The sequence below is a fragment of the Pristiophorus japonicus genome, chromosome 14, assembly GCF_044704955.1.
Source record: "Pristiophorus japonicus isolate sPriJap1 chromosome 14, sPriJap1.hap1, whole genome shotgun sequence".
NCBI lineage: Eukaryota > Metazoa > Chordata > Chondrichthyes > Pristiophoridae > Pristiophorus > Pristiophorus japonicus.
The window spans coordinates 32,975,043-33,001,965 of record NC_091990.1 but is presented as its reverse complement, the minus strand read 5'-3'; the positions used below and the strand labels follow the sequence as shown (position 1 = coordinate 33,001,965).

General features: G+C 42.5%; 1 long non-coding RNA gene across 1 annotated transcript in view; it reads left to right on the top strand.

The window, feature by feature from the left end:
- Positions 1–10,714, top strand: part of LOC139279844 (uncharacterized) — a 37,478-nt gene extending 26,764 nt beyond the window's left edge. Inside the window, exon 7 of the long non-coding RNA XR_011596537.1 lies at positions 9,277–10,714. This is a non-coding gene — a long non-coding RNA (uncharacterized lncRNA). The remainder of the gene's footprint in view (positions 1–9,276) is intronic.
- Positions 10,715–26,923: the final 16,209 nt, after the last annotated feature.

Below are 26,923 nucleotides of genomic sequence, written 5' to 3'. Positions count from 1 at the left end.
ACAAGCAGACAGCCTGGTTGACTTTCCTCCCCTGAGCCCAGGGCGCTGAAGGCAATTGTGGCACCTATTGCTGCCATAGTTGGGATCAGTTAACTCAACACAGGTTTGGTATCAAACCTGAGACTTCTGAAATAAACTTGCTGAGCCATTGGGGGAATCCCTACGCACCAGTTTGAAACATTGATAAGACTGACGAAATTAATTTACCCTCCATTTTAATTGGTAGTTTACTATTAATTGGTATTTTTTTCAAACAGGTTTAATTTTTTCTGTTTCATATTAACGTGAAACAGAAATATAATTCAAAAAGGGCACACAGCCATTTGCTTTTCCCTGAAACAATTACTATATATTATTACAACTCCAATATGCAGTGGGGATTTCTACTTGACTTTTTGATCTCACAGTTTGAGTTGTGCTGCATCGTCACCGTTGGGCAAATGCATTTTCGGCCTCTAATAAGTAGACATGGCAGTGTATATATGAACTTCCAGCGCTGTTCTCCCTTTTCAATTGATGCAAATTTCTTCTACAATTTATATCACTTTCTACCTAATATTAACAGTAATAATGCAGATCTCATCCATGGCTATTATTGACCTTTATTAATGAACCTGGTTAACAACTAAAAACAAAGACAGCATATACTTTTTATTTAGTGGTGAACTTTAATTAATATTCCCATCTAGAGCTCTAATGCCTGTGTTTTAGGTATAGCTTATGCATTAATGCTACATCTAATTATTCCCCAGCTCAGGTTGCCAGCTGAATGACTTCCATCAGTAATGGACACCACATAGATTGTTTGTTCTAATTTTGCTTGATGATACCATTTTAAGTTAATTTATTACTTTTGGTAAATTTTGTTGAAATATCAGTTTGGGTGGGCCAGATTTTTAGCAGTCATTTTAAAGGGAGACACTTTGAGATGCAGTTGAGTAGCTGCAACTGTTAATTGGCAGGCACAGTCTAAAATTCTTCCCCCAACCACTGAAGGTCAAAGATTATCATCCAAATAGACCTGAGAGACTACAGTATTATTGCTAAACCAGGGTTATTGCTAAGTCTCGTACATTGAAAAATGAATCAACATTCAGTCATTCAATAGGCTGCTCAGCATAGATCTGGTCCAACCTGAATGACTCCCTGCGTCCACTCCAAGAACTCTGTGGATAGACTGCATTCAGCCACTCAGATAACATCAACTTACATTTATATAGCATCTTTAATGCACTAAAATATCCCAAGGTGCTTCACGGGAGTGTAATCAGACAAAAATTGACAATTCTGTATTGTTTCATAATCTGTCGGAATTATAAGTACTTTTCAAAGAGACAGGTTATTGTGGGCTTGCTTTTACAAAGTGGACTATATGCTTGATAATGCCGTGATTGTACTCCAGCACACAATAGACGTCTGAATGTGCCTTGGTGTTGTCCTGCACAAGAACCCATTTCTTTTTCCTTGACAATGAACGACAACATTGGGTCTTACGTGCATCACCTGAACAATGGAGTCTAGCTGAAAATAACCTCAAATAACCCCCCCCCCCAAATAAATATCAGGAGGATATATACTGTGGACTCAGTTGGTTCTGTTCTAGTTAACAGAAACTGCAGTTTGTTAATTCAGACAATTGTCAGGGTGCCCTGTAAATTGCTTTACTGTTTTAAAAAACGTGTTTATATAGCTAATTAATTAAGTCCACTGGGAGACATTTGATTATTGCAGTTTAACATATTGTCAGTGCAAGAATAATAGGCCCAACCATTCATGATTTGTAACATGGAGATATGATTTAATGATCTATCGATAACATGGACTTATGAAAGGGAAATCATGCTTGTCAAATCTTCTAGAGTTTTTTGAGGATGTAACTAGTAGAGTGGCTAAGGGAGAACCAGTGGATGTGGTGTATTTGGACTTTCAAAAGGCTTTTGACAAGGACCCACACAAGAGATTAGTATGCAAAATTAAGGCACATGGTATTGGGGATAATGTATTGACGTGGACAGAGAACTGGTTGGCAGACAGGAAGCAAAGAGTGGGAATAAACGGGTCCTTTTCAGAATGGCAGGCAGTGAATAGTGGAGTGCCGCAAGGTTCAGTGCTGAGACCCCAGAACTGTATATTTACAATATACATTAATGATTTAGATCAAGGAATTGAATGTAATATCTCCAAATTTGCAGATGACACTAAGCTGGGTGGCAGTGTGAGCTGTGAGAAGGATGCTAAGAGGCTGCAGGGTGACTTGGACAGGTTAGGTGAATGGGCAAATGCATGGCAGATGGAGTATAATGTGGATAAATGTGATGTTATCCACTTTGGTGGCAAAAACAGGAAGGCAGATTATTATCTGAATGGTGACAGATTAATAAAAGGGGAGGTGCAACCAGACCTGGGTGTCATGGTACATCAGTCATTGAAGGTAGGCATGCAGGTACAGCAGGCAGTAAAGAAAGCAAATGGCATGCTGGCCTTCATTGCGAGAGGATTTGAGTTTAAGAACAGGGAGGTCTTACTGCAGTTGTACAGGGCCTTGTTGAGATCACACCTTGAGTATTGTGCGCAGTTTTGGTGTCCTAATCTGAGGAAAGACGTGCTTGGTATTGAGGGAGTGCAGCAAAGGGTCACCAGACTAATTCCTGGGATGGCAGGACTTAGATATGGCCCTTACGGCCAAAGGGATCAAGGGGTATGGAGAGAAAGCAGGAAAGGGGTACTGAGGTTGAATGATCAGCCATGATCTTATTGAATGGCGGTGCAGGCTCGAGGGGCCGAATGGCCTGCTCCTGCACCTAATTTCTATGTTTCTATGTCTATGTTTCTATGCAGAAAGACTGGATTGGCTAGGCTTATACTCACTGGATCTCATAGAAACATATAAAATTTTGATGGGACTGGACAGGTTAAATGCAGGAAGAATGTTCCCGATGTTGGGGAAGTCCAGAACCAAGGGTGTCTAAGGATAAGGGGTAAGCCATATAGGACCGAGATGAGGAGAAACTTTTTAACCCAGAGTGGTGAACCTGTGGAATTCTCTACCACAGAAAGTTGTGGAGTCCAGTTCGTTGGATATATTCAAGAGGGAGTTAAATGTGGCCCTTACGGCTAAGGGGATCAGGGAGTATAGAGAGAAGGCGGGAGTGGGATACTGAAGTTGCATGATCAGCCATGATCATATTGAATGGCGGTACAGGCTTGAAGGGCCAAATGGCCTGCTCCTGCACCTATTTTCTATGTTTCTATGATTAAAATATAAAGTACTTATGGCACATCTACACTGTGTTTCTGGTGCACATGATCATATTGAATGGCGGTACAGGCTTGAAGGGCCAAATGGCCTGCTCCTGCACCTATTTTCTATGTTTCTATGATTAAAATATAAAGTACTTATGGCACATCTACACTGTGTTTCTGGTGCACATGAGTATATTAACGAATTGATGATTCTGAGATCTTACTAAATCAATTTCCATATGTTCTACACCGTCATTACCTTCCTGAAAACACATCAGGTTCCACATGTACGCTGATGATAACCAGCTCAACGCCACCACCACCTCCCTCGCTCTCGACACTGTCCCTGATTTGTCACGCTGCTTGTCCGACATCCAGTATTGGATGAGCAGAAATTTCCTCCAACTAAATATTGGGAAGACCAAAGCCATTGTCTTTGGGCCCCGCCACAAACTCCATTCCCTAGCCATCGATTCCAACCCTCTCCCTGGTCACTGTCTGAGACTGAATCAGACCTTGCCGTCTATTTGACTCCGAGATGATTTTCTGACCATATATCCGTGCCATCACAAAGACTGCCTACTTCGAGCTTTGTAACATTGCTTGTCTCAGCTCCTGCCTTAGCTCATCTGCTGCTGAAGCCCTCGTGCATGCCTTTGGTACTTCTAGACTTGACTATTCTAACGCTGTCCTGGCCAGAATCCCATCTTCCACCCTCCATAAACTTGAACTAATCCAAAAGTCTGCTGTCCATATCCTGACTCACACCAAGTTCAATTCACTCATTACCCTACATTAGCTCCTGGTCCGGCAATGCTTTGATTTTAAAATTTTTATCCGTGTTTTCAAATTCATCCATGGCCTTGCCCGTCCCTATCTCTGCAAGTTCCTCCAGCCCTACAACCCTCTGTGATCTCGGCGCTCATCTAATTCTGGTCTCTTGTGCATCCCTGATTTTAATCGCTCCACCAATGGCGGCCACGCCTTCAGCTGCCTAGGCCCCAAGCTCTGGAATTCCCTCCCTAAGCTTCTTCACCTCTCTCCCCTCTTTTAAGATGCTCATTAAAACCTACCTCTTTGATCAAGATTCTTGTCACCTGTCCAAATATCTCCTTATGTGGCTCGATGTCAAATTTTGTTTGATAATGCTCCTGTGAAGTGCCTTGGGATGTTTTACTACGTTAAAGGCGCTTTAAAAATGCAAGTTACTGTTGTTGTAAGTGAACAGTTCTGTTAATTTGTTCTATGTTTAGCTAACTTGAGTTGCTCACTAATTTTGCTTTCGGTTGTTATTCAGCTTTTCTTTGGCACGTGTTTAGCAATGGACATCATTATATTTCCTCTGACTCTCACCAATGGCTTCTTGATCTGGGAAACTATTGCTTTAGTTATCTGTGAAAAATAAGATATTTTTGCATGTTTTAACCACATCAATAAGGTGGCTCAATTTTGTGTTTTCTACGCTCTCTCAGCAATTGGTTGTGTTCTCTCTGTCACTTTGACTTGATTCAAGCAGAAAAAAATGCTTGGTGTGCAATAGAACTCAGCATGTGCCTCATTACGGTGTAATTATTATCCATTCACCTGAAACTTACAAGAAGAAACGGCCTGAAACACACAATTTGCTTTGAAGCAAATAGCATCTGTTCGGAGGGAAAATGACAACTTGCTGATTTAGATCCAATGTCAGGTGAAAATATTATCAGTGTTTTTAATACTTTCCGCATTCTCTCCCCTTTAGTTTCTCAGAAGTGAGACTGCCATTTCACGTTTCAAATTAGGCATGTTTTTTGTTCCAGATTTGGGGGCCGAATTGCCTCTTGGTGCAGTGCCGCTGGCCGGCGGCCACATCACCCTGAGCGGAATTGTCCCCGGGGGTCCGCCAACAAAATGTGGTTTGTGCGCCGCTCCGCGATTAGTGCACCGCTTCGGTGATGTAATCGCCGTGAGCGCCAACCTCTTTGCGCACTTCGCGGAACGCGAGGTCAGCGTGGTGCTGGGGCACCCCAATCACCCTCACAGGGGAAGTGTTAGTGCAGCGGCCACCATCTTTATCTGTCGGCCGACTTTTCAGCCAGCCCGACAATGGCGGCCGCTCGTGTGGCCGGGCCACCACATGTAGCCCGGAACCCACTCTAGAGTGCCAGGCTGCTGGCCCGGCCGACACCCTCCCTGATAGTCCAGTGGGCTGCAGAGCTGGCAGCGACCCTCCCCTTTAAAAGCAGGGGAAGTTGTGCGTTGGCGTGACGGGGCATGTCCGCGTTGCGCTGGCATCATCAGTGCCACGCTGCCGTGCTGAGCGGCGCACCCCACGAGCACTCGGTTAGCACAAGTACCATTTCTTTTCTTCACAGATCCCAAAACCGCGCCGGTGGCAGCACTTCCCGTGTTGCCGATTTAAAAAAAAAACATAATTCGAATTATGCAAACGCAGCGTGAGGCAAATGCGGCCCCTTGGCCTCTACACTGAGCGAAACTGCTGAAATGATTTTACTCAGGATTTGTGACAAGGGACTGGGGTGAATTCCACAGGGATTGAAAATTGTCTAAACTCATCTTACATGGTGTCGATAATGGTCATCATACAGTGGTCCTCTGTCCACTGGGATTGAGGCTATTCAAATTCATTTTGCTAGGGATATGTGTTAATCATCACGGAATGAACCCGTTGGAATTGTGGCTATTCAAACTCATTTCAATTTTGACCAATCACAGCTGTCGGCCAAATGGGAACTTCATTTACTTTCTCTGTTGGCCCACGTGTTAGAACTGACACTGGTGTGCTAAGGCCATGTTAACCCTTTGAGAGATAAAAACAAGAAAAGTTATGAATGCTGAAAATCTGAACTAAAACAGAAAATGCTGCCAATGCACAGTAGCTCAGTCAGTACCTGAAAGAGAGAACGGCAGGCAAATATTTCAGTTGTGATGTTTTATTAGACTTCGGGAACCTTGCACTCTTTATAGAAATCATTTTGATTTCCAGGCTTTTTTTGAACGCTGCGAATAACATAAATAAAAAGTACAGATGGTGCAAACATTGAGAATATATTATTAACTATTAAAACCCACTTCAAGCCATTTGAATGTTTTCCCAACTGCTGATTTTCTCGTATCTTGCTGACCATAGATATGGGAGATATAGCAATGTCATTTTTGTTTTCAGAATTGTCCCAAAAAATTGAACAAACATAGAAACATAGAAAATTGGTGCAGGAGTAGGCCATTTGGCCCTTCGAGCCTGCACCGCCATTCAATGAGTTCATGGCTGAACATGCAACTTCTGTACCCCATTCCTGCTTTCTCGCCATACCCCTTGATTCCCCCGAGTAGTAAGGACTACATCTAACTCCTGAATTCTTTACTCGCGTTTTAATGTTTTACTGATCCTGAAAACACTTTTGGTGCAAGTTCTTGCCTGCCTGTGTAAGCTAGTGTCAGCTGTGGCTCAGTGGGTAGCACATTTGCCTCTGAATCAGAAGATTGTGGATTCAAGTCCCACTCCAGAGACTTGAGCATGTAAATCTAGGCTGACGCTTCAGTGCAGTGTTGAGGGAGCACTGCACTGTCGGAAGTGCCATCTTTCAGATGAGACATTAAACCAAGGCCCCGTCTGCTCTCTCAGGTGGTCGTAAAAGATTCCATGGCACTATTTTGAAGAAGAGCAAGGGAGTTATTGCCGGTGTCTTGGTCAATATTTATCCCTCAATCAACATCTCTAAAACAGATTATGTGGTCATTATCACACTGCTGTTTGTGGGAGCTTGCTGTGCACAAGTTGGCTGCCGTGTTTCCCACATTACAACAGTGACTACACTCCAAAAGTACTTCATTGACTGTAAAATGCTCTGAGACGTCCGGTGGTCAATAAAGGCGCTATATAAATGCAAGTCTTTCTTTTTTTCTTTCTTTTGCATAGTTTTGCATGGATACGCAGGAGTGGAAGGGGGTAGGGTTTACAAGCAGTCGGTATTAGCTTGCTCTGGGACTGACCAGTCAATCTTTGATAGAAATATTACAGGACCTGTATGCACAAATGCTGAGAGTGTAGCATTGAATCTCTTCAGCTGCGAGTGATAGTTCTGCGAAGCCCTGGGAGGCACAAATCTCCAAGGAAAAACATAGGAACAGCATTTTGAACACATAGCATTATATAAATTTAAAAGCTACAACAGTCCTGTTTTCAAGCCCTGTGACTTCACTTCTTCTTCCTTATGCTTCCTTAGTTAGAATGAAGATTGTTCGCCTGCTTCTATCTACTGTAGCGGTTTTGTCCGTAGCTGCTGGCCAGTAGTTGGGCAAATAGCCCAAATCCGCACCAGCAGCACAACTTTTCTTGTGCATGCGTGCGATCTGTCAAGAGGATTCTTGACAGATCAAAGTTCCGGGTTTCAGCGCATGCTAGGTGCACGCCTAAACCCACAACTTGCGGGGTCCCTATGCGCGCATGTGTGCGCCTTATATTTACATCGGTTGCCTTTTTTCTTGGCAACTTTTGTTCACTGCTCATTCTGGATTGGTTGTTTTTATATGTTCTTTTTTCATTCGAAGCTAATCTGCCTGATTTTCCCATGTGCAGTGTATTTATTGCCACCTCTTCAGTTGTGATTTGTCATTGTTTCAGGGATATGGAATTTCAGGTTATTAGATTGATGTGCAATACAAGATTTACAGATAGGAAAGTGTAACAAGCTTCTGACCCCCTGAAGTGTGAGGGACAAAATGCGCACTACACGCAAGATTATTTAAATCTCGATCAATGGATGGATGTATAATTGGTCTCCTCTCATTTTGGAAAGTACGACAGGACAGGGAAGTGCACCCTTAATCTCAGTTCTCTCCTTACGCTGCATTTAGCACCTGTATATCAGTATCTCTCCATTTTTTTGCCTTTCTCAAAGTCCCAAGACAACGGGTAACTTTTTTCCAATATTTTTACACTTCGCTTTCAACAGCAGTCTATGACACAACAATTGCATAGCCTGGAGTTTCCGCTCAGTTCGAATAGTTTTTTTGGTCCAATTCGCCCAAAATTGGATTAACCGCTGCAAAGGAAGGTAGAATTTTAAGCGTAAATTATGTTCAGCGCAACTCGAGTTTCCACCATCTTTTGCACTCATTTAAAAACCATTGTGCTAGAAGCAGGCCCCGCCCCCAGGATGAATTAATCACCATTCGGAGTTTCCACTAATCGCACTCAGTTGCCGGCCTTTGAAGAGGCTCTAAAAATTGAGCTGGTTCTTCTGGGCGCAAGGATACTATTAGGAACATTTTAAAAGCATTTGAATATAATGTTTTTTGTAAATTTACTGAGAAACTGACTACTGCACTCCAATCTAACTAGAAAATAGTTTTGTATATTTTTTTTAAGTCATTGTCAGTCTTCAAAACCAGATTACTCACAGATGGCGATTGCCAGTGTGATTAAAAATGCTTATTTTTGGGTAATAAATCCATTTTCAGCTACAGTAATCAAACTGTACCTAGTTACCACACTTAAATACATCAAAGAATATTTTTTAAAGCAAATTAAAAATAAATGAAGTTTTAAAACGCTGCTCGATTGTACTGGTTCATGGCAGATTTTGTGTTCGGTGATATGCAAATGAGTTTGAGCTGAAACTTGAGAAAAAAAAAACACTCCTCGAAACTAGCGCAATTCGGGGTGCAATTGGCACCCGTTTTACTGGTTGTGCCCAAAGCGGAAACTCTGAAGGCAAAGCTGTACAATGGATTTATTATGGAGTTTCATGTATCTTGTGACGGGGTTCTGCTCATCAGAATCCTTTTCTATAATTACTCATATTCTAATTGTGATGGTGTGTGCTCGTTATGATTTTTATTTTGCTTCAAGCATTACAAACTCCAGTCTATTTCTTCACTTGAGCATTTGTTCTTTTTTGCTGGCAGCTTAATTAATCTCACTGCTGGAGGAAGGCTCTGAACACTTACTGCACAGCGGAATCAATAATTGCTCTCAGTAATAGAAAAGGGTGTCATAGGGTAAATATTTATATGCTTAAATCTCTTTAGATCAATAGAAAAGGAATTGGTGGAAAAAAACGGCATGATTGAGTCTTAATTGGAGATTGCTTGATGGGTACAAAGGTCGAATGCCAGAGTGACTAGTGAATGACAGCCTCTAAAACAAAAATGGAACATGCACCCAAAGAGGAGTTTGTCGTTCAGATTATCTCTACAAAATAGCGCTTGCATCGTCCGTATGCCCGGCATGTGACTCCCAAAGCAAGCGTTCTACTCGGAACTCCCACACAGCAAGCGAGCCCCAGGTGGGCAGAGGAAACGTTTCAAGGACACCCTCAAAGCCTCCTTGATAAAGTGCGACAACCCCACCGGCACCTGGGAGTCCCTGGCCAAAGACCGCCCAAAGTGGAGGAAGAGCATCCGGGAGGGCGCTGAGCACCTTGAGTCTCATCACCGAGGGCATGCAGAAATCAAGCGCAGGCAGCGGAAGGAGCGTGCAGCAAACCAGACTCCCCACCTACCCTTTCCTTCAACCACTGTCTGCCCCACCTGTGATAGAGACTGTAATTCCCGTATTGGACTGTGCAGTCACCTGAGAACTCATTTTTAGATTGGAAGCAAGTCTTCCTCGATTTCGAGGGATTGCCTATGATGATGATGATGATGATGACAAAATAGCACTTCAGGAGAATGCGTTAAATTTGTCAGGATTGTGACCTGTTCAGAGTTAAAATGGCTCTGCTGAGCGACCCAAGTAACAGAGTGCATTGGAAACGGTTATTCTACCTGTGGGATCAAGATTTGAATCCAGACAAATCACTGGGAATGAAAGGCTTCTGTCTGATAGCTGCAAATGATCCTGAATGAAACAAGTTTGGCCATGCTCCACCTAGTTCATAAAAAGGTCCTCATAGGCTTCAATGGCGAGTAAAATTGGGTGAGGTGTAAAACCGATGTTTAACCCGATTCCGTCAGTTCCCTGTCGAGCAGCTTAGGTTGAAATTAGATTCATCAATACAAAACAACAGTTTAGACTAACTGAAAATTTGTGTTATATAAAGGACATACTTAGAGTTGAAAAGGGATCAAGGGACAGATTAGGTGATGTATTGCATTGAAACATTGGGATTGAATTTCTGCACAGGTTCTCCTGATCATCCGTTTAAGCTATCTCTCTGGGTTTTCCACGGATTATCTGCCAAAATTAGAATGGAAGATTGGGAGAAGCACTGTGGACGTTTAACCTCAATGTCATTTTCCATCTGCAACCCGGGGTTGATCCAACCCAGTCACTTGGGATAATGGCTGAGTGTGGGGAGGGCGATAAAATAATCTTGGGGTTTAAACCTTTGCTTTCACAGTTTACGATATTCGAACCCCTTGCATATAATGTAATATACCCTTACCCATAACTTCATTCCATATAATTTGTCGCTCGGTGTTACATTATTGTAGGAAGAGCAAACTCTTTTGGATGAACATGTCTCTTTAAGGTGTCTTCTCATCTATCCTTCAGGATGTTCCAGGCCTGAAAGTAACTGTTGTATGTCCGCAGTGCTTTCATCAGATAGTCCAATCCTTTATCTGAGAAGTAGTGTCCAACAAAATACTTGGGAGTGAAAATGATTACAGGGAGATATCAGAAAAGTAACGTAACGTAAGATGAAACTATCCAAAAGGAATCTTATGTGATGCAAGTCAAGCTTCATTTCATCTTCTGTTTTCATCGTAACGTCGGACTGTTCATTTGCAGATGTAGTGTAATATGTGAAACACTTTCATATTCTGATCAGCAAAACGTTTCCGTATCCTCGCCAGAAGCAGATGCTTTGCTGAAGCTGGTAAAAGAGAACCAGATCGACTCTGGCAAGGATTTGGTCCCCTTCAACCAGCTGCAGCTGTGCATTCATCACCCCACCCACCAAACGTCACATCCAACACGTACTGGAATAAGCAGCATGCCTGGATATTGGAAGGTGAGCGGAGAAGCTGGGTAGAGTAAAACCCATTATCTTCTGGACTGAACTGATTCTTTATGACAAGACGGTATAAGTCCAGATGTAGTATGCCCAATCACCATGCAGATTTTAAAGCCATTGCACCAAGGTAGAGTCTCCACTTGTATTGCTTGCAGTGTTGTACCTGTACTTACATGCAGCTGTGGCAACAGTAATATGCAGTTGCTGACCTTTGAAACACGGACTTCCCTTTATTAATTTAAACAATGGCGTCCATTTGGAATGAACACCAAATTTACTTTGAAAGAAATAACATTTTGACTCATTTCAGAAAATTAAAATATCCCCTTTTGGTGGCAGCCACGTGGGTCAGTTTGCCCATTCTGCACATGTGCAACCCCGTGCTGATAGTTACATGCCTGCCTTGTGTGTCTGTTGTTGCAGCACGACAAGGAATGATTGATGAATCTTTAGTGCCTCGATTCCATGGTGGTCTAGGAATTATTCATCCACGACGTCCACGTCTTTCCCGTGACAAGTGGAATTTAATCTTATTGTTCTACATTGAAAATAGATTTCTTTCAGATTTTAAATAATCTGTACTTTTCACTTCAGAGTGTTCTTCGAATCCAAAGTCCGAGACCCCAATATTTACCGATGCGTGAGTTTGGAGCAGTGTGGGGAACGTGGCGGGGAGGGGGCAAGGTGTTATGTTCGGGCCAGGTTTCCCTGACAGGTGTGGAGTTTGAACTCCAGGGCTTTTTCTCTACAGAGGGGTCGGGTGGTGGGGGGAGATCCGGGTCAGACAGATTGTCACCATGGTGGGGGAGGGTGGTGGTTTTACAAGTTAACTTGTTGGGGCTGAAGGAAACACTCCTGCTCCTCCTGGCTCACACGCAGTGCTGTAAAAACACTTACCTGATGGATCCAGCCATTCTCATCTCCTTTTATTGCTGCTTTTCTCAATTCCCGGGAAACCCAGCTGACATTAGTCAAAAATAGACATCTTGTTAAAATGGAGGCACGCAGCCTCTTTGAAAGGTTTACTGACCGCCCCGCCTCCTGACAGTGGATTGGTCGACCACCCGTCGCCCCGCCTCTGGTAAAAGCCAAAGTGGGCAGGATCAAGGCGGGTTGGGTTTGGATTTGAAATTTTTAACATTTTAACTTCCAACCTGCTGGGGTTAAAATTGCCCCCCCTGAATGTCATTTTTATTTGGATATTGTATCTGTGTATATATATGTTTCTGAACATTAATGCGTATCATCTATTTGGATTTTAATTTCATATTTATGTTTGTTTGCACTTCTGACTATATGTAAATATATATTTGGATATTTATTTCTAGTTTGTATATGAAAATGTATGTAAAGGGATATATACGCATGTATTTGTGTACAGGTGTGCATATTGTTTATGTGCACAGCTATTTTATATATGTGTGTATATGAGTAATTTCCCCACACTTCTGCCAGGAACCTTATCTGCTGAGAGCCTATATTACACAGTCCACACACGAATTTCCAATATACACAAAGTGGGCAAGGCAGCACTGTGAATGTAGAATATTACCTGTATAGTATTTGGGCATGCGTTTATTTGTGTATACATTGAATGTACTAGAATGTTTGCTTATTCCATTTTAAAACTATTAGTTTAAGCAGGAACATGATTTAATTTTTCTCCACGTACTCTGCAAGTTTGTTCCAAATGCACAAGTACAAGGCCCCTTCTGAGCCGACAGCTCAGCAGCTGAAATCACTGATGTTGTATAGTAGAGTAAGTAGTCATCAATGAGGATCTTTTGAACTCTCGACAGGTAAGGTGCAACTGTGAGTGTTAGCTTGGTCCACTGGTGCTGGGACTTCAGTACTGAAAACTGAACCCACAGTCTCTATTTTTTTAAATGTGGTGAATATGCGGAACATTTGCCAACTAGGGCGCCCTGATAAGCTGGTATATTAAAAAAAGATTCTGTCATAGCTTCAACTTTGTTTTTAATGTAAGAAATTGCTATTTTCTTATAGTGTGCTTTTAAGTATAAGAATTATTTGGAACATATTTGGTGTTAGCATGGCACATGAATTAATACAATAAGCTGCTGTTAAAAGTTACATTCACATATCAAGAATGCAATGCTCGATTTACAATGAAACATTGATGAACTCTCCTGCCTATTGGAATGGATGATTTCCTGCCATCTGAACTGTTTCATTCTGGTGTTATTTTTAATTGTAGTTTAATTGAGGAGAGCAGTCACTTATCACCCAACACAGAAGGCTCGCTGTCATAGGTCCTATAAGTTGGTAAAAATTAGTAATCCGAATTAAGATATGGCACTTATATCAGCAAATTAAACTAAAATTGATTAGTTTTCAATAGTGAATGTAAAGTGTATGCACAGAAAACAGAGTTCCGACTTTAGTTTATAGTCACTCCACATAATTATTCACTTAGCAGGTAGTTACGTAAATAAGATCAGATATGGAATAATATGGTCTTCTATAATTTGCCTTTTGAAAGGCAAATTAAAATGTTTGGTGAAAAGAGATTTGGAAATCAGTGTTTTAAGTCTCAATATGCAGACTGGATCAGGCGTGAGTTGTTTTGCCTGCGAATGCTATCAGTGTGATAAAGAAGAAAGTCACATTTCCCTGGAGACACCAGCTTCCGAGCAAAGCAAAAAATACACCATCAGCATTGTCACAAATCACATCATTAGAGTTATGATTAATGGTTCCTTAAGCCTCATCGGAGTAGACAGTGGAAATGACTTTGCTTTGGCTGCTCATTAAAGAGGCTGTATGATCAGCGGTTTGTCGTTTCAAAGCTGAAACTCTTGTTTACACAACATTCCAAGGTCATGACGTTGATGATGTGACCTCACCACCAGCACTGCCATTCAAGCTATAGGTTGTAAATGAAAAATACTATAGTGAGTAAATCTACTGAATATGTTTTAAGAATTTCAAAAGTGAAATCTTCAAGCAATTTTAAAAAAAATTACTACATTAAGCGTTTTAAATCAAGTGTTGTGAGACACGTCACAGAGTTGCATCACTATGGAGGTTATTACCCACTTCACCTTTTCTGCTAAAAAAGTGCAGCCCCATCAAAATGGGAGTTACCTGTTCTTCCAACATATGCCCTAGATCAGGAAAGACATAAAATGTGTCTTCAAAGAGCAATATATTAGGACTTATTTCTTACATTTATAGAATCCTTACTTTCAAAAACTAGTGGGCATAGATTTAAAGCACTTGGTAGAAGGATTAGAGGGGAGCTGAGAATTCTTTTCACCCAGAGGGTGGCGGGGGTCTGGAACTCACTGCCTGAAAGGGTGGTAGAGGCAAAAACCCTCACTATATTTAAAAATTATTTGAATATGCACTTGAAATGCCGTAACCTACAAGGCTACGGACCAAGACTGGAAAGTGAGATTAGGCGGATAGCTCTTTTTCGGCCAGCACAGAGATGATGTCTCTTTCTGTACTGTAAACTTCTATGATTCTATGAAATTTTATATGTATAAGGGAGCAGTTAAGTTCACTTCTCTGTGCCACTGTGAGTGTCAATCCAATTTCAGGTAGACACAAATTCACTGTGTATAACTGCCCTTGAATTCATCACTGGCATAATATTTCTCAAAGAGATTGTAAGGAACCGCAGTACAAAATGATATTAACTCTCCCAATAGTAAAAAGGGTGCTCTTTGAAAATGGTGTTAAAGCATAGTGTTAGAACTAAGCAGTAAGAGATTAGCACTGTCTTTGACTTGTGCTCTACCCGACTTAATTAGGTAATGTCTCTGGGTGCAATGTGGAAGCAATTTATGCTGCAGTCATACTGCAGTTACTGGTTTTGACACTGCTCTATTCTTAGAGTAGTGCAGGCTAGCAACACAAAATTATAATGTCCCACTCTCATTTTTCTCTGCACAAGCAAAACAGAGCTTTGAAATCTGTTATTTACAACATGTTTTTAAAAGAGGGGAAAATGTTTCTATTTGGGATTGTTTTAGCATGTTGATCAGTACATCCTGTGTCATTAATATGTGATGATGTTCATTCAAGCGGATTATGGATTGTGAAATCAACACTAAACACTATATGCTTATAAGGAAATAATATGCAATGATTCACTGGGGAACTCTAAGACCTGTATCCATTATAACACAGGAACATCTCACTGCAACACTTTACGGCATTCTTATGTAACACATACTATTCATGGCACTATGATTAATAAAGATCAAAAATACCCTCTCAAGAACACACTCTGCATTATGATGTGGTGTTGTATAGTTTCAAAAGGCAGCATTAAAGTCAGAGAAGAAGTATGCAAATTCTCTGAACCACAAAAAGAAGATAATTTTTAATACAATTAATTCTTAAAGATAATCAACTTGAGATAAATCTGCAACTTAGCCACACAGTTGAGATTAAAGCATAACATTTTAGTGAAGCAAGTATCTTCCCAGTCACTCCAATAATACCACATTTCTAATCCAAGCTTTACACATCATCGAAATCCAGATGTGAGCATCGCATGCTCTGCACACTATTCTCAACTCTCTGTCATATTTCCTCCAGAAAGAGTAGCACACATTAGGAGTCTAATCACCTTTGTGTAAAATCCATTATTGTTAAGGATATGTTTTGGAAGAATTGTGACATGATGATTAAGTAGCCTGTGGTACAAAGATTTGCAAATTGTCTATTTTTATCTGCACTTTGCACTTTACCGAAATCCTGATTGATGCTCAGAATATCCTGGGGAAATAGTTCCACATTTATCAGGACTCCACTCTACTATTAACTGGATGTGGAGAAATTAATGGAATTAAATGGCAGAACTAAATACATTTTCCAATTAATATTCGTAACTTTGCTCTATTTATATTTTTGACGGTGAGAAAGTCTACTCATTCTCAAAGTTTGAAATTAAAATGACCGTTTTAGACTGTTCGCAACCTTGGTGTCATACTTGACCCTGAAATGAGCTTTCGACCACATATCCACAGTATAACTACGACCGCCTATTTCCACCTCCGTTACATCACCCGTCTCTGCCCTTGCTCCAGCTCATCCGCTGCTGAAGTCCTCATCCATGCCTTTGTTACCTCTAGACTTGACTATTCCAATGTACTCCTGGCTGGCCTCTCACATTATACCCTACATAAACTAGAGGCGATCCAAAACTTAGCTGCCCGTGTCCTAACTCGTACCAAGTCCCGCTCACCCATCACCCCTGTGCTCGCTGACCTACATTGGCTTTCGGTTAAGCAGCACCTTGATTTCAAAATTCTCATCCTTATTTTCAAATCCCTCCATGGTCTCGCCCCTCCCTATCTCTGTAATCTGCTCCAGCCCCACAATCCCCTGAGATGTCTGCACTCCTCTAATTCTGCCTTCTTGAGCATCACTGATTATAATCGCTCAACCATTGGTGGCTGTGCCTTCTGTTGCTGAGGCCCCACGCTCTGGAACTCCCTGTCTAAACCTCTCCGCCTCTCTAACTCTCTTTCCTCCTTCAAGGCGCTCCTTAAAACATACCTCTTTACCAAGCTTTTGGTCACCTGCGCCGATTTATACTTATGTGGCTCGGTGTCAATTTTTTAATCTCATAATACTCCTGTGAAGCACCTTGGAACGTTTCACCACGTTAAAGGCGCTATATAAATACAAGTTATTTTTGTTGTTGTTGAATTTTTATTTGTGGGAAAAGGTCACACAACAATCTAGATGACAAGAAACAACACACGGTCCTTCAGTGTGACTCATCTTTTATTTCACTCACAAGAAAGAAACGGATAACTCAGATTTGGAACTAAAGGAACGGACATCATACTGATCAGCTGCATGTTAACCCTTTCAATCTCAATTGCTGCTTTCTGAAGACATGATGCTTTCCTACACTATGATAATTTGATGCAAAGTTCCATTGCTGAAGATCTCATTCTCCAAATAATGATTAAAAATCTTTAATACAATAGCGGAAATCTGAAATAAAACAGAAAAAGCTAGAAATATTCAGGGAGCATGTGTGGAGAGAGAAACAGAGTTATTGGGACTGGAATTGTGCTCCCCACGGTGCGTACGAAGTGCACACATGCCCATGGGATCCTCTCAAGTTCCGGGTTTAGGTATGCGACACGCATGCACATGCAATCTGTCAAACATTCGTTTGACTTGACAGATCGCACACATGTGAAGGAAAAGGGCCTCTGCAGGCGGAGAGTTGGGCCCAATTCCTGCCCAGCGAATATCCTTCAAATTATCATGCTGGTAAAAAGCAGGCGTAAGACCTGCTTTTACCAGTGTAAGAGTTTAAAAAAATAGAAAAATAAAATGTTATCACTCATTTATATCTTAAAAACCCTGTCCATTAGTTTTAGATTAGTTTTAGCCCTGTTAAAACATTATAATTTAAAAAATTTTAAAACATTTTTGTATAAAATATTTAATAGAATTGCATTTTAACTTTAAATATGTAATGTGTTTGTTAAATTTATATTCAGTGTTTCTGTGTTTTTGGGGGTATTCCCATACATACTTATGGCAGCTCCGTACATACAGAACTCACATAAGTATGAAAGGGAGTCCCCGACTCTGTTGGGTTGGGCTGTCCCACATGATCCCAGAGATCCGTACGAAACCCGACCGCAATTTCTGGCCAATGTTTCAGGTCGATGACGTTTCGACCTGAAATGTTTACATAAGAACATAAGAATTAGGAACAGGAGTAGGCCATCTAGCCCCTCGAGCCTGCTCCACCATTCAACAAGATCATGGCTTATCTGGCTGTGGACTCAGCTCCACTTACCCGCCCACTCCCTGTAACCCTTAATTCCCTTATTGGTTAAAAATCTATCTATCTGTGATTTGAATACATTCAATGAGCTAGCCTCAACTGCTTCCTTGGGCAGAGAATTCCACAGATTCACAACCCTCTGGGAGAAGAAATTCCTTCTCAACTCGGTTTTAAATTGGCTCCCCCGTATTTTGAGGCTGTGCCCCTAAGTTCTAGTCTCCCCGACCAATGGAAACAACCTCTCTGCCTCTATCTTGTCTATCCCTTTCATTATTTTAAATGTTTCTATAAGATCACCCCTCATCCTTCTGAACTCCAGCGAGTAAAGACCCAGTCTACTCAATCTATCATCATAAGGTAACCCCCTCATCTCCGGAATCAGCCTAGTGAATCGTCTATGTACCCCCTCCAAAGCTAGTATATCCTTCCTTAAGTAAGGTGACCAAAACTGCACGCAGTACTCCAGGTGCGGCCTCACCAATACCCGATACAGTTGCAGCAGGACCTCCCTGCTTTTGTACTCCACCCCTCTCGCAATGAAGGCCAACATTCCATTCGCCATCCTGATTACCTGCTGCACCTGCAAACTAACTTTTTGGGATTCATGCACAAGGACCCCCAGGTCCCTCTGCACCGCAGCATGTTGTAATTTCTCCCCATTCAAATAATATTACCTTTTACTGTTTTTTTTTCCAAGGTGGATGACCTCACATTTTCCGACATTGTATTCCATCTGTCAAACCATAGCCCATTCGTTTAATCTATCTAAACCTCTTTGCAGCCTCTCTGTGTCCTCTACACAACCCGCTTTTCCACTAATCTTTGTGTCATCTGCAAATTTTGTTACACTACACTCTGTCCCCTCTTCCAGGTCATCTATGTCTATTGTAAACAGTTGTGGTCCCAGCACCGATCCCTGTGGCACACCACTAACCACCGATTTCCAACCTGAAAAGGACCCATTTATCCCGACTCTCTGCTTTCTGTTAGCTAGCCAATTTTCTATCTATGCTAATACATTTCCTCTGACTCCGCGTATCTTTATCTTCTGCAGTAACCTTTTGTGTGGCACCTTATCGAATGCCTTTTGGAAATCTAAATACACCACATCCATCGGTACACCTCTATCCACTATGCTTGTTATATCCTCAAAGAATTCCAGTAAATTAGTTAAACATGATTTCCCCTTCATGAATCCATGTTGCGTCTGATTGATTGCACTATTCCTATCTAGATGTCCCGCTATTTCTTCCTTAATGATAGTTTCAAGCATTTTCCCCACTATAGATGTTAAACTAACCGGCCTATAGTTACCTGCCTTTTGTCTGCCCCCTTTTTTAAACAGAGGCGTTACATTAGCTGTTTTCCAATCTGCTGGTACCTCCCCAGAGTCCAGAAAATTTCGGTAGATTATAACGAAATCATCTGCTATAACATCCGCCATCTCTTTTAATACCCTAGGATGCATTTCATCAGGACCAGGGGACTTGTCTACCTTGAGTCCCATTAGCCTGTCCAGCACTACCCTCCTAGTGATATTGATTATCTCAAGGTCCTCCCTTCCCACATTCCCGTGACCAGCAATTTTTGGCATGGTTTTTGTGTCCTCCACTGTGAAGACCAAAGCAAAATAATTGTTTAAGGTCTCAGCCATTTCCACATTTCCCATTATTAAATCCCCCTTCTCATCTTCGAAGGGACCAACATTTACTTTAGTCACTCTTTTCCGTTTTATATATCGGTAAAAGCTTTTACTATCTGTTTTTATGTTTTGCTATCTGTTTTATGTTTTGCTAATAATGGATAATCAAGGGGCTATAGGGAGGGACAAACTTAAAACAATCACTGTCACTAAAGAAGAAGTACTCAGAAAATAATGGGATGAAAGGTGGACAAGTTCCCTGGACCTGATGGCTTGCATCCTAGGGTCTTAAAAGAAGTGGCTGCAGAGATAGTGGATGCATTGGTTGTAATCTACCAAAATTTCCTGGATTCTGGGCAGATCCCAGCGGATTGGAAAACCGCAAATGTAACACCCCTATTTAAAAAAGGGGGCAGACAGAAAGCAGGAAGCTATAAACCGGTTAGCCTAACATCTGTCGTTGGGAAAATGTCGGAGTCCATTATTAAGGGAGCAGTAGCAGGACATTTGGAAAAGAATAATTCAATCACGCAGAGTCAGCATGGTTTTATGAAAGGGAAATCACGTTTGACAAATTTGCTGGAGTTCTTTGAGAATGTAACAAGCAGGGTGGATAAGGGGGATCCAGTGGATGTGGTGTATTTGGATTTCCAGAAGACATTCGATAAGGTGCCATGGGGATAGGGGAGAGGGTACCAGTAAATGGGGGGGTGGGGAAATAGTGGTGGGGCACCAGTAAATGGGGGGTAGGGGAGGGGAACCAGTAAAGGGGGATAGGGGAGGGGCACCAGTAAAGGGCGGATAGAGGAGCGGTACCAGTAAATAGGGGATATGGGAACCAGCCCACACTGCGACATGTGTGCGCACTCGGTCTGTGCAGCAGAGCTGGTCTCCAGTCGTCTTGGGTAATCCTTGCCACTGGATAAAGGCCGAGCTGTGTCAAGCTGATGTGCAACGGTCACCACACGTTAAAAAAATCCACGCACAGGCATTACTGATTTGGATGAAGGGAGCGAGTGTAATGTAGCCAAGTTTGCTGAAGATAGAAAGATGGGTGGGAAAGCAAGTTGTGAGGAGGACACAAAAAATCTGCAAAGTGATATAAACTGGCTAAGTGAGTGGGCAAAAAATTGACAGATGGAGTATAATGTGGCAAAGTGTGAGGTTATCCACTTTGGCAAAAAAATAAAAAAGCAAATTATTATTTAAATGGAGAAAAATTATAAATGTGCATGACACACAAAAAGTTAATATGCAGGTACAGCAAATAATCAGGAAGGCAAATGGAATGTTCGACTTTATTGCAAGGGGGATTGAGAATAAAAGCAGAGAAGTCCTGCTACAACTGTACAGGGTATTGGTGAGGCCACACCTGGAATACTGCATACAGTTTTCATCTCCTTATTTAAGGAGGGATATATTTGCATTGGAGGCAGTTCAGAGAAGTATCACTCGGTTGATTCTGGAGATGAGGGGGTTAATTTATGAAGACAGGTTGGGCATGTACTCATTGGAGTTCAGAAGAATGAGAGGTGATCTTCTGAAAGCTATGTTAATGAGGGGGCTCGACAAGGTAGATGCAGAGAGGATATTTCCACTTATGGGAGAATCTAGATCTATGGGACATAGTTTCAGAATAAGGGATCGCCCATTTAAAATTGAGATGAGGAGGGATTTCTTCTCTCAGAGGGTTGTAAATCTATGGAATTCTCTGCCCCAGGGTCATTGAGTATATTTAAGGTGGAGATAGACAGACTTTTGAGCGATCAAAAAGTAAAGGGTTATGGGGAGCGGGCAGGGAAGTGGAGCTGAGCCCATGATCAGATCAGCCATAATTTTATTGAATGGTGAAGCAGGCTCAAGGGGTCAAATGACCTACTCCTGCTCCTATTTCTTATGTTCTTATGTTCTTATGACCTGAAATGTTTCGACCTGAAATGTTTAATCTGTTTCTCTCTTCACAAGTGCTGAGTATTTCCAGGATATTGACTTTTTATATTAATAATCTTTAACTTATTATACATTTAATTACTGGCAACTAGATAACATTTTTCTAAATAAATATTACTTCCGACCAGGATTTTTATAAACTGAACAAAAATAACAGGCAATCAGCAAATCTTAGTTCCAAAATAATTTTAATAATTGATTCAATTCTACACTCAGAAGAAAAATGTGGAAACAGTTACACAAAATATGTTACAGAAAATGGATTAGACTCTAAAATGTGCTGCTGTTTCTGGATACAATTTGACACTGGGGTCGGTCATTTAATGGATTCGGCATTAAAACTGGAAAATGAAGCACTGGATTATTATACACATTTTTTGCTCTTGCCAATTCTTACCTCCTCCTCTCCTGAAGGTAATAACTCCCTACTCCAGTATGGTTCAGCAGATGCCCCCCAGTATTCTACCCCTATTATACAAGTGCAAGTTTTGACAGTGAGTGTTGACTTGGTAGTTGACCATGCAGGATATCAGAGGTGAGTTCCATGGTATATTCACCTGACATCCACATGTGGATAGTGATCAGGAGCAGGGACCCCTGCTAGTTTTCCCCTTCATAACCCAAGGACACTGAGAGGGTTGTAGCCAGCTTTGCAGCCACTTTGGTGTAAGATCAATTATTGCAGTACAGATCTGGAATCAAACCTCTATATATGTCAAAAGCAGGCACGTCAAAAATGGCCCTGATAATAAGATAAGCCTATGCTATATGCAAGCAATTCTTATATTACAAGTGCAGTGGCACATGAACTTACAAGTTATAAGTGCACCAATTATTGCTTCATTTATCCTGAAGGAAAAAAAAATGCACATCATAATTTTCTTTCGCCTAAAAAGGAACACATTTTTCATCTATTTTATTGAAGACTACTCTTTAATTTCCTACATTACAACAGCGTCCCGAGATCATGAAAGGCGCTATATATATGCAAATCTTTCTTTATTTGCTGTGTTAGGAATTTATTACATTTCTTTATATTTTAAAACTTCTTCCTCCCAGATAACCTATTTGTGAGAAAAATGTTTTAATTAATTCTCTTTAAAAAAAATATCGCTTAAAAATATTACCAGTGTAAGCTGTGGCTCAGTGGGCAGCACTCTCGCCTCTGAGTCAGAAGGTTGTGGGTTCAGGTCCTGCTCCAGCAACTTGAGCACATAAATCTAGGCTGACACTCCAAGGGAGTGCTGCACTGTCAGAGGTGCCATATTTTGGATGAGATGTTAAACCGAGGTCCCGCCTGCCCTCTCAGGTGGGCGTAAAAGATCCCAGGGCACTATTTCGAAGATGAGCAGGGAAGTTATCCCCGGTGTCCTGGCCAATATTTACCCCTAAATCAACATAACAAAAATTGCGGTCTCGATTTTCCAACGCTCAGAGGGCGGGTTCGGAGGCAGGTCCGTTGTCAAAATATAAAAGATTGACAACGGATCGACAGCCCGCTGTGAACCCGCCTCCGTGTCAGTTTCCTAAGGGCCAGGTCTGCCTGCGCTTTGCAGACCCGATACTAAGGGGCAGGTGAGCCAATTGTAATAGTTAAGAGCTTGTTAAAAGATATTTAAACAGCATTTTTATCATCTACTTACCTTTTTTCCAGCTTTTTCACCAGGTTCCTGGCACTTGGGGATCACGTCAGGTAAGTAGGTCAGGAATTCAATGACTCTCCATTCTTCTGAAAAGGTGACAGCTGCAAACGTGGTATAAAAGTTACCATTTCACAGCTGATCACTTTCCAATCTTAGAAGCTGGAGTATTCAGGATTTGGAAGACACTTTTGAGCTTTATGCAGTTTGGAGTAAACTCTCTATCCACTGTCACCTCCTTGTTACAATCTATCTCACGATTGACACATAGCTACTTTCATCTCAACTTCAGCTGCCATCTATTCCATCAGCATCGATGCCCTTGAAAAAATCTCACCTTGGTCCTCAGCATCCCACCACGATCAGCCCCAACACCATCACCAGACACACCAGCATCACCAGGCACACCAGCAGCACTAACAACAACACCAACCTTCTCCGTAATCAACTGATGCTGCACAGGACACAGGCCATCAGCACTTGACCACATTGCTGCCCGGGACGCCAGGGATGGCCTCAATATGGCCGCATTTACTTCACGTGACCCTGGCTGCCACATGATGCGCCAGGTTGGCACCACCCCACGCCAGCACCACAAAGCATCCTTGCAATACCCAAGCCATTCATTTCACACTTATTACCATTGTGCATGGTACCTTTATGTCTCACCCTTCACTACAAAGCCACTTCCAAAGGTGCTCACAAATCTGTCCAAGAACGCAAAGTTTTCAAAATAAAGATTTCAATGTTTGGCAATACATTAGCAGAAACTTTACAAGAACATTGGCTAAAAGACCCAAGTCCCTACCCTTGTGTGTTGTTAGGTGGTATGATTGGACAAAGATGAAGGCGAGTGTAAGGGGTGGCTAGTGAGATGGGGATGTGATAATGTAGATAGAAAGAGAGAGAGATGGGTGGAGGTGCAAGGTAATTTGATGTGAGTAAGGATGTGCAGGAGTAGGGTAGAGAAGGCAGAGTGATGAGGATGTGATGAGAGGCACAGTAGGATGAGGTTGAGTGTGGCTTTGCAGTAATGTTTCGTGATCTACTAAGATGATTGAAAGGTTTGCGCCACTGCAGCCATGTCCTTCAGACAACATTCCTGCTTGTCCTCTCCTGCGCAATGTGCAACCAGGCTGCGTTGGTATCCTGGGGAGGTCTCTTCTGCCAATTTGAAGGGAAGCGAACCTCCCTACGTGCTGTGACTCCCGCCATAAGCATCTGGAGGGAGTCATACGAGAGCCTGAGTGCAACCGTTCACCTCTGTGCAATGTTTGTCAGTGTTTACAGTACCTCAATGCTGTAGAATACTGACAGCACAACTGTCAAAATGAATGTGGACATGGTCTCTTTAAGGAAACCGGCTGATGATGCGTCATCATATGATGTAATCAGACCCGCTTCCTTTTAATTGGCCGGGAATCTCGCAGGGCAGGCCCAATCAGGGGAAAGCCGTCGGGAAGCCGGCATTGAGACAGCAGCAGGTTGCAGCGTGTCACTGACCTCGGCCTCACCGGACCTGCCTCAGTACGCAAAATTGCGGCCAAATTATCTGGTCATTATCACATTGCTGTTTGTGGGAGCATGCTGTGTGCATATTACCTGCCGTGCTTCCCACATTACAACAATGACTGCACTCCACAAAGTACTTCATTGGCTGTAAAGCGCTTTGAGATATCCAGTGGTTATGAAAGGCGCTATATAAATGCAAGTCCTTCTTTCTTTTAATAGCAAATAAGGGGGTTGAAATTCAGGGTCTGAATAAGGTTCATTTCTGCTATTTTGCGGCAGCCATGCGGCGGAATCGAGTGGCCGTCACGTTACAGTCGATGGACCGCCCCGACCCAAATTCAGCTCGGGGATTTTTCGGCCTGTCCCCACTTCCGCCCTACTGCTGCCAACCGCCGCAAGCGCGTCATCAAAATGCGCACCGCAGATCTCCCGCACCTCCAGAACACTCCGACCCAAATACACCTTGAAAAGTCACCGATCCGCCACGCGGTGCTCCTGACAGCTTTTACTGTCAGTGCACCATATCCTGTGTACGTGAGGCCCGGCAGCACGGCGGCCCTTCCAGGGTAGGGCGCACTGCCACGGCCGCCATGTTTTTATTTCTGCCGGCCGACTTCCCGATCGGATGGCCAATTGTGCCCCCGGGTTCGACCAGGCCGCCAACAGGCAGCCTGGCACCCCCTCTTGGCCCGGCCGAAACCCTTCCTGGTGGCCTAGTGGCTGAAGCTAAAAAATCCCCGATTCTCTCCCCTTTAATAGAGGGGAGAGAGCGTGGTGACGCACACACGCAGTGACATCATCGCCGCTGAGTGACGGCGGTGGAGACTCGATCCCGCCCCAACTTCTGCTCCCCAGCAGGATTTACCGCTGCACTTCCGCCCCCATTATGAAAAAATTTAGAAGTCCAGAAAATCGATCGAAACGCCGTCTCATCGCTCCCGGCGGTAAAATATCATAGGTGCATCAGATTTCTGGCATGCATGAATTTTGGCCCCCAAGAAATTTGAATCCAGGTCTTACTGATCAGAGAATAATAGGCAGTTAATTTATAATTGTAAACTGTCCCCCCAAATGAAGCCCCCTCCAACCACACCAGCCGTGGTGCAAAAACAAAGTGACATTTTGGCTTTCAAAAGATCAACGAGAACTACCGTCCTTGATATCTATCTCGGGCGTCACTTTCCCCCATCCAAACCCTACTGCCTGTTCACAGAAGCACTCAACCCCACCCCCGCCCCCCCCACCCCATCCAGTTCACAGAGACACTTTTCTTCCTCTATTTCCTCAGCCAAGCATATCTCCCCCGCCCCAAGTTTAAGTTAGCTCTCTTCTTCCTCCCCACCCTCAAGTCGATAGGTCTCTGCTAGTCCTCCAACTCCATTCCACTAATTCATGCTGACTTTCTCCTCCCTTCATTCTCTCAGTTAATACTGCCACTCTCCTACCTGCTGCCCACCAATTCATTCCAGTATTCCCCTTTCTCCTTCCACCAATTAAAGTTGGCACTTCCTTCCTTCCCTTCAACAATGAATGCTGACACTCCCCTGAGCAATGTATTGCTCCCTGCCAGCCCTCATTAAAAGTAGTGCTTCTGGCTTCTCCTTTTACTTTCCCCTCTTTCAAAGCAAAGTACTATTCTTGGCCTCTCCCTCCTCCCATTAGCAGTGGATTTCAATTACCCTAAAACAGACTGGGGCAAAAACAGAGTAATGGGCAAAGAGGGTGAAGAGTTCCTAAAATGTATACAGAGAACTTTCTTAATCAGAATGTTTCTGGCCCAATGAAAAAGGAAGCAGTGCTGGATCTAGTTCTGGGGAATGAAGTAGGGAAAGTGGAGTGTGTTGCAGTGGGAGAGCATCTGGGTAATAGTAATCTTAATATAATTAGGTTTAAAGGTTATGGAAAGGGACAAAGAAAAATCAATGGTGAAAATACCCACCTGGAAGAGAGCCAATGTCAGTGATTTGAGAAGGGATCTAGCACAGGTGAACTGGAAACAAAGATTGGCGATGAAAACAGCCAATGAGCAATGGCAGACCTTCAAGCGAGAGATAGTTCAGGTACAAACCAAACATATTCACATAAGGAGGGAAGGTGGGTCATCCAAAGCTATAGCTCTCTGAATGACAAAGGAAATAGAGGTTGAAATAAAATAGAAAAAGGAGGTTTCTGACAAATG